The 8,896-nt window shown below is 49.6% G+C and overlaps 1 pseudogene; it reads left to right on the forward strand.

Moving 5' to 3' along the window:
• Positions 1-2,049: 2,049 nt before the first annotated feature.
• Positions 2,050-4,253, forward strand: LOC125554648 (annotated as a pseudogene).
• The last annotated feature ends 4,643 nt before the right edge of the window (positions 4,254-8,896 follow it).

Raw genomic sequence — 8,896 nt, forward strand, 5'->3', positions numbered from 1 at the left:
GGCATACAGTTCGCTTCCAACATCAGTTGTGCTGAACTTAACTTCAAGCGCATCCCACGGGTTCTTGGCAACCCGCATATGAATATATGGGTCACTCTTAGTGAAGTTGATGGTTAAACCCGACATATCTTGAAAACAGAGAAGCAGGAACTTGATGTTTTGGATATCCGCGTATGAACCCTCCACCATAAGGATGGCGTGGTCAGCATATTGGAGGTGCGTAATTCCATATCCCCCAATAAGATGGGGCATATTCCCCTAGTATGCCATGCACGCTTCGTAGAATCTAGGATGGCTGCGAGAGCATCGACTACCAAGTTGAATAGAAATCTCTACTCCTAATGTCTCAGTTGGTAGTCTCCGTTCTGGGTTTATTTTCGTCCCACCTACCATGGTTTTTTGGTACCTCCTCCCACCTTCGCTGGTTTTTTCATAGATTTTTTTTCGTGCCCTCCCCCCACTTCATCGGTTTATTTTCGCGTCATCCTCTCACACAACAAAAAAAACTGAACGGATTAGAACTTTCCATATCGACGCAAATTATTCAGTAATGTCTTTATGTAAAAGAATCAATCACAATCAATCTCTAAAGATCAAATCTAAATTAATTAATATTCATAACGTGTGTTTCCTTCCGAATCACGTCCATAACTTTCCTTCCTTGTTTGGGCAGAAACTGTTTGGTAGCAAAGATTAGGGATCTTCCTATGAGCGTAGTAATAGGAAGTATTCTTTTTCTTGATGATTCGTTTCCATGCATGATGATAGTAAATTAGGCCAACATTCACCACTATTTATCAACGTCATCAATCGTATCCATTCCTACCTTAAGGGAATCCGCTCGCTACGTCTTTTTAAGGGGATCCGCTCACTACGTCGTCGTCACACATTATTTTCACAAGCAACTCCCCTAAAAAAACACAGCGCCCTACCTCGACTTCCCTACCTGGACGCCGCCGCCGCCCATCGATCTCGCCGCCTCCCGGCGATCCCCTCCTCCCCCCGCAGCTCGAACGACCCACTTTTTTGGCCACGAGCACCACCTGTCTCTTCGCCCATGCATCGCCCCTCCTCTTCACCATAGCCACGAGCACCATCCGAGGCGGAGCCGCGGCGCCTCCACAGATGTGGCGGAGACACCATATCGAGTGGAGATGGCGGTATAAATCTTCTCCCACTCTGCTCCTTCCCCTGGTTACCGGCCTGCTCCACCTCCCCCCTGCTTCGCGTGGATCTGCTCATGTGCAGCAGTAAACTTTATTTAGGTAGAACTATTCTTCTAGGCCTTTTTTGTTACTTACAAATTAACTTTTTGAGCCAATGCTTACGGCATGAAGTATTACCTAGAGTTCCTTAATCAATCTGCTTGTCCATCATTTCATTTGGTTCAATTACTATCAGCAAGAACGCATTGTGAAACCGTTAGCTTATGAATGTTTGCTCTTCCTGCAATAATAACATTTGCAATGTAAGGGCCGAGGCACACCCATGCATCAGGATGATGTGCACCACGTGGGAAGTAACACTAATATGGCCTAAGTGGATAATGAAATATCCAAAGATACACTTGACTGGATCAATTTTTTTCTCTAGAATTGTTCCTCATGATGCGCAGATGTAGATGCTATATTTTTAAAATTTCAAATCACCTATGCATGCCAATGTGATTCTTATCCTTTTCATTAGACAGTGTGTTCCCATCAATCCATCCATGCACCGAACCGATTTTTTTTACTCTGTTCAGGTTGCAATTACGAACGAGTAGCATATGTATGCACTGAACTACTTGCATAAGATAGTGAAATACTTCTTACTCGCCTGAGTGGAATTTTGGAATAGAGAAAGAACATACAACAGAGATCATGTAATTAATTGATTACATAAACCGAGATCACGTAAAACAAGTTTGATAGGTCCGTTGCATCACACGAGCATTTTTGCTATATGTACTAACATGTTCTATTTATTTTCTTTGATCGGTCAACACTCCTATGTCCTATGTAGGTAAGAAGGAAAGAAAACCTAACGGTACAGCCGGCAAAACAGTCAATGACGAGCTTCATCGATGCGTACGCGTTGTAGTACCTAGCCATCACCGGCTGGGGCATCGAGGACTTAACGCTGGTGAAGAAGGTGTGAGTATTGGTAGAGCTCCAAGAAGCTGCCCTTCGTCCTGCCCGCCGTCTTCACCATCGGTCCCCGGGTGACCACCCTGGAACTCGGCGACGCTACCAAGGCGACACAGTCCGGGTTGGTTCGGTCCCTCATCGAGCCACCATTTGGACTGGCCAACCACCACCGGCGTCAATGTGCTGGGGCAGCGGCAAGGTGGGATGCGTGTGCGGGTGCTGTGGCGAGGTGGTGGACATGCGGGAGCGCCAGCGATGAGGTCGGTGATGTGCAGCGGCAAGTGCGCGGCTGTTAGCCATGAACCTTCCATAGCAGTTTTTTTCATGAGCCCATGTTTTTTTGTGCTCGGGCCTTGCCATAATTAGCGGATTAACCATGAAAAAAACATGGCGTTCAGTTTGTTGTCAAATGGTGCCGTGATTTTTGGATCAAGCCATGTTTCTCATGTACTTCCTATTTCCTGTTCGACAGAATAGAAGTGCAGAAAGTGAACACACCAACACAACTGAAAGCAGTCATATTCAGTTATAGAGGTATACATTTGTACAATATATACACAGGAAGGTGCGGCCAGTAACCCAACTAACTCCTGAGCTGACATTGCTAATCCTTTACTTGCGATAAAGACGCAGACGATAAGGAAAGGTTGTTACAGAGAGAGCAATGGGAGAGAGAGAGAATCACGTGGCGGCAGGTGGACCTGAACATATGCTTCAACAAAGAAAACGACAGCGTAGGATCATGGTGCGTGATTATAGGCGGAGGCTATTAAATCTCACACGGAAATCCCGGCTGAGCGATTCTCGCACGATCCGAAGTTCACACCCAATCGACTGTTTTCCCCAGTTGATGGCCTGCATGTGTGCTGTGCTAAAACGATCACTGCCATGGCAGCGAAACCCGCAGCTAGAATGCTACCAGCGCCAAGTCGAGAACTCGAGATCGTCAGTGGTGCATGCACGACAGCGGCGGCGAGAGGCTATGGTGCATGGGGAGGAAAGAAAAGAAGGAGAGGGGAAGCTTGGGGACATGGTAGTTTACCCAGGGGCTGCCTGTCGGCATGCTGAGAATGAATGGCGGCGGCAGTGACATTTTTTCTCAGTCCTCTTGGTCGGACCAGTTGAAGACCAGACTGGATCAGACCGACAATTTTCCAGGCCGATTTTAGCAGACCATATCATCCATTTTCTCTAACAAGCCAGGACCGAGCATGTCAAACACCGATTGAGCCACGAGCGGTACGTCCAGCCCTGCCCACTGCCGAAGCGAAGCTCCTACTCCACGTGAAGTTGATCGCGCTGTTGCACTCGTACGGTAGGAGCCACGGGCATGGCATGGTGAAGGGCTAAAGGGCTGATCGAGGGTGAGACCCGGATGCTGGTGGCGCAGCTGACCATGGACGAGATCTTCACCTGCACCAAAAAGTTCAAGCAGGAGGTGTTCAGCAGCGTGCAGAAGGAGCTGGACCAATTCGGCCTCTTCATCTACAATGCCACCATGAAGCAGCTAGTGGACGTGCCGGGGCATGAGTACTTCTCCTACCTCGGCGAGAAGACACAACAAGAGGCAACGAGCAGGGCCAAGGTGGATGTTTGTGGAGCGGGATGGCCTCACGTGCAAGAACGCCGCCAAGGTGGACGCGGAGAACAAGGTGCTCTCTATGCGGTAGCAGGGCGAGGCGCTCAAGGAGAAGGCCAAGGTCAAGGCGAAGGTGCGGGTGTTTGAGAACACTAGGAAGGCCGACAACACCGCCTCAATGACTGACCTCGCCATGAAGTGGAAGGCTGGGACTGGCAGGACAAGGTCGCCGAGGTTGAGGCCGCCAAGGCTTTTGCCATGCGCGATGCCGAGCTGCAGATGGAGGTTAAGATGAAGAACATGCTCTACCAAACTGACAAGCTCAAGGTCGAGCAGCTCAGCAAGTCCATAGTACACTATGACACACAGGTTGGTTATGCAATAAGCATGTATAAAAATATAGTACTAGGGACAAGAGAAATTCATACTTATTGACCTCAACATTTTATATTTTGTAGGTTCAAGAATCAAACACGCTCTTCTATAGCTGGCAGAAGGCGGCGGATACGACATTGTATAAGGAGATGAAGGTGGCGGTGAGGTGAAGCGGCCGAGCAGAAACACATGCATGTCTCGATATGGGAGGAAATGGAGGGAGATAAGGTGAGGGTTAGCGGTGCAACATGCCACACAAGGAAAGGGGTGAAGAGATGACCTTGAGGAGGGAAGTGAGCTCAGTGTCGTGGATCTAAGACTGACAGTAGAATGGGGGTAGGTATGAGGAGGCAAGATCCTACCTATGGCGAAGTTGTACACACGAATTTTACGAGTTCAGGCCCTTCGCGGAGGAAGTAATAGCCCTACGTCTCGGTGCCCGGAGGCGGTCGACTGTATTATGTGTGTGTGTGTGTGTTACAGGGGGTGCGAACCCTTGTTCCAGTGGAGGGGGTGGCTTATATAGAGTGCGCCCAGACCCCAGCCAGCCCACGTTACAAGGGGTTTAAGGTACATAAAGAGATGGCGTTACAGGTAACGCCGGTAATAAAGTGACATAAATGATTATTAAGTCTATGGAGTAAACACCCGACCATTGCTGTGGAGAGTGACTTTAGATCTTCTATCTGTCACAGCCCTAGAATTGGTTGTAACTAGTTGCACAAGCATTCATGCATCATGTATATATTTATGAAAGTTGAATTGGGGAAAGTGGAAAGCCTCAGAAATCTTTTCTAAAAATGATCAACATTAAAAATTGCTTCAAATAAACCCAAGAAAATGTTCCTGTTCATTTCTGGAAATATTGGCAAGAGGTAAAATTCAAACCAATATTTTTGGAATCACAGAAATATTTATTTGGGCCTTTGAATTAAGTCAATACTTATTTGAATTGGAGCTACTAATTCCTATAAAATATTTGGTAGCTCCAAATATTCTGAAACTTGGTGAGGGCCTCTGGTTTAAATCAGATAGTGCCCATAAAAGTTTGCAGAATTTTATAAAGTGTTTTAGTATTTAAACTAAGTCAAAACATACTGCAAAAAAATAGAAAACAGAAAATAGGAAAGAGAGAGAGAGAAGAACTCACCTGCCTCACCCACTTGGGCTCCTTACCCGGCGGCCCAGCTAACCGGCCCAGCCCACCAGGGGCATACCTGTCTTCAACCTCTGCCTACTGGCAGAGGCGAGGCCGAGCACGGCGCCCGCGCGGGATGGCACGCAGCTGCCTGCCTGGCCCTCGCTGGCCAGCGCGACGCCGCGGATGACCACCCCGTTGCCGTATGGATCCGCCCGACCTCTCACTTGCCCCCACCCCGCTCTCTGCCTCGCTCCCCCCTCGGACCCGAGAACGCCGGAGCGCAGCCGTCGCCACCGCTCGCTACTGCCGCGGCCACCCCACGCCTCACCGACGCGCCCAGAAGCTTGGCCACTTCGTCCTCGACCTCCTCACCGAGCCACGCCCCGCCAGACGCCCTCGAACGCTGGCCACGCCGTCTTCTTTAACCTCGGTCCGCCGAGATCGCCATCGCCGCCCTGCTTGCTCCGGCCCCTCCCCGAGCTCGCCGATCAGCCCTACACGATCCCCGTGAGCTTCTACACCGTGTCCCCCTTGTCTCCGCGATGTTTGCTAGCTCTAGTCGCCGTTTCGCCGATGACCGAAACCCGCCGCCGCCTGTGACCGCCAACGATGTGCCTCCGGCCACCTAGCGGCCCGGCCGTTGTGCTTAGCTCCCTCCCCGCGCTGCGTAGAGCACGTAGGTGCCTCGCACGAGCCTCCCCGGCCACCGTAGCGTCGACCCCGAGCTCGCCCGAGCTCCGGCGACCGCCAAGGTCGATGACGGTGACGACTCCGGCCATCTCAGGCCCAGCCGCTGCCATTACTCGACGCGGACGAGCGCCCGCGTCACGTAGACGCCCTCCGCCGGCCATTTGGTCCCCGGAGGAGGAAACCCGTAGCTCTCCACCGCGTCTTGCCTCGCCGGCGTCAAGTCGCCGGCAGGTGTTGACCTAGTTGACCCGGGTTTGACCCCGCTAACCAGGGGGTTTGACCTCCCCTGACTCACTGACTTGTGGGACCCAGGCCGCTAACTAAACTCGGTTAATGTTAGTTTAATGCTAACTAAATTTAGTTAGCTTAACTAACCACTGACAGACGGGACCCACAGGTCAGGGTTGACCAGGACCGTCGCCTTTGACCCGCTGACGTCGCCACGACATCATGCTGACGCAGTAACTTATTTTCTGGATTTATTCTTTTACAGGAAATTCCAAAAATTAGTATAAACTTCTAAAATTCATAGAAATTCAACCGTAACTCCAAATGAAATAAATTATATATTAAAAATGATCAGAAAAATCCAAGGAATCTGAATATGGCATTTTCATGCATGTTTGAACAACTTAACCTCACTGTCTAGTCCAAAACATGATAATGCACTATTTGAATTCATAGTTTGAATTTGAATTTGAACCTAGTGTTCAAACCAACTCCATTTAACTTGTTGCTAGTTGCATTAGCTCAATCAACGGCATATTGCCATGTCATGATCATGCATCATATTGTTGCATCGCATTGATTGTGTTCTTCCTTGTTTGCCGGTAAATGTCCCCTCTCGGTAGACGCTGCTCCGACGCTGTGATCGTTGACACTGATGAAGACTCAATGTTATCTTCAGAAGTGCCAGGCAAGCAAAACCCCCTTGCTCATTCCGATACAATCCCACTCTCTCGCTCCTGCTCTCTTTTACTGCATTAGGACAACAACGATTCAACTGTTATATGTTGCGGTAGTTGAACCCCTTTCCTCTGCATGACCTGTCATTGCCATAGTAAATAGATGAAACCCACTAGCATGAGTAGGAGTTGTTTGAGCCCTGATGTGCCTACTCATCCATGCTTGTTTTTCATGCCTGCTATTGCATAGAGTCGTGTCAGGTCTGGTTCATCGAGGATGAATCGGAGGTGTGTAAACATGTCCTACGGTGTGTGAGCTAAGTGTGTGAACACGATTTGGTAAAGGTAGCGGTGAGAGGCCATGTAGGAGTACATGGTGGGTTGTCTCACTGAAACCGTCCTCAGGAACTGAGTTCTGTGTTTGTGATCCATGAAACAGCTACTACCATACATTGGGCCCTGAAATATGACCCCGCTCGACTTATTGACCCCTCTCGTCCTCTGTCCAGGAGTTGCAACTAGTTTCTGGTGTTTGTAGGTTATGTGTTGGCGGCCGTGCGTAGCGCTGACCCTAGGGGTGGGCTATGATGCGGTAGATACACTGTGGCCGGGTATGCCGGGCGCCCGTTTGGCGTCTCAGGACCCTGTACACATTGTTTGGGGCCGTTGAGGACACCCCGGCCGAATTTCCTTGCGGATGGAACCCGAATAGGCGATAAACCTGGACTAGAGACTTGTGCGGTTAGTCAGGTCGTGGTCTACACCCACGTCGGCTTTCGCTTGAAGTCTGCCGAGCACATGTCGTGTGCAGACGCTAAGTGGTGGAAACATGTGTGACGAAGTACACCCCTGCAGGGTTATAAATGATCTATTCGAATAGCCGTGTCCACGGTAAAGGACTTCTGGGTTGCCTATAACAGTTCATAGACAAGTGAAAGTGGATACTCTAAAACTCGCAAGATAAGTGTGAGTGCTATGGATGGTGTTCTCGTAGGGAGACGGGAGCGGATCCATAGTGGTGTATTGAATGGTGAATATGTGGACTCGTGTGCGCCACCTCAAAAGAGTTGCTTGCAGTCGTAGTTCAGGTTAGCCACTGAGTCAAAGCTGGCTTGCTGCAGTTAAACTCCACCACCACCCCCTTGTTGATACCGATGCATATGTAGCTAGTTCTGATGTAAGTCTTGCTGAGTACCTTTGTACTCACGTTTGTTTAATTTATGTTTTGCAGAGAGACTTCAGTCTCGCTAGTAGTTCCGCATGGACTTCGATGTTTAGCTTGATACCTCAGCTACGATCTTGTGCCCTCGGCAGGATCTGGTAGATAGTCAGGCTTCTTAGCCTTTTTCATTTGTAAATGTCTGTACTCAGACATGTTAAGCTTCCGCTTGTGCCTTGATTTGTATTCTATGATTGTTGGGTCATGAGACCCATGTTTGTAATATCTCGCTCCTCGGAGCCTAATGAATGAATACTTGAGTTGTAGAGTTATGTTGTGATGCCATGTTGTATTTACACATATCGAGCATATTGTGTGTATGATTGAAATGCTTGGTATGTGTGGGATCCGACAATCTAGTTGTTTATCCTTGGCAGCCTCTCTTATGGGGAAATGTAGTCTAGTGCTTCCATGAGCCATAGTAGTCCGCTACAGCCCGGTTCACCGGAGTCCTGCTAGCCCAGCACTACTGCTCAGGACACTTGACTGGCCGGCATGTGCTTCACTTCGTTCCTGTGTCTGTCCCTTCGGGGAAATGTCACGGGGTGACATCCGGAGTCCTGCCTAGCCTGCTACAGCCCGGGTTCCCGGAGTCCTGTTAGCCCAGTGCTACAACCCAGATTCACACGCTGCTGACCGACATGCTCGATGTGATTCATGTATGCCTGTCCCCATAGGTTAGTGCCGCTTTGGGTTCACGACTAGCCATGTCGGCCCGGGTTCTCTGTCATATGGATGCTAGCGACACTATCATATACGTGAGCCAAAAGGCGCAAACGGTCCCGGGCCATGGTAAGGCGACACCCGTGGGAACACCGTGCGTGAGGCCGCAAAGTGATATGAGGTGTTACCGGCTAG

Source organism: Triticum urartu, chromosome 4 (genome assembly GCF_003073215.2).
Source record: "Triticum urartu cultivar G1812 chromosome 4, Tu2.1, whole genome shotgun sequence".
Taxonomy (NCBI): Eukaryota; Viridiplantae; Streptophyta; class Magnoliopsida; order Poales; family Poaceae; genus Triticum; species Triticum urartu.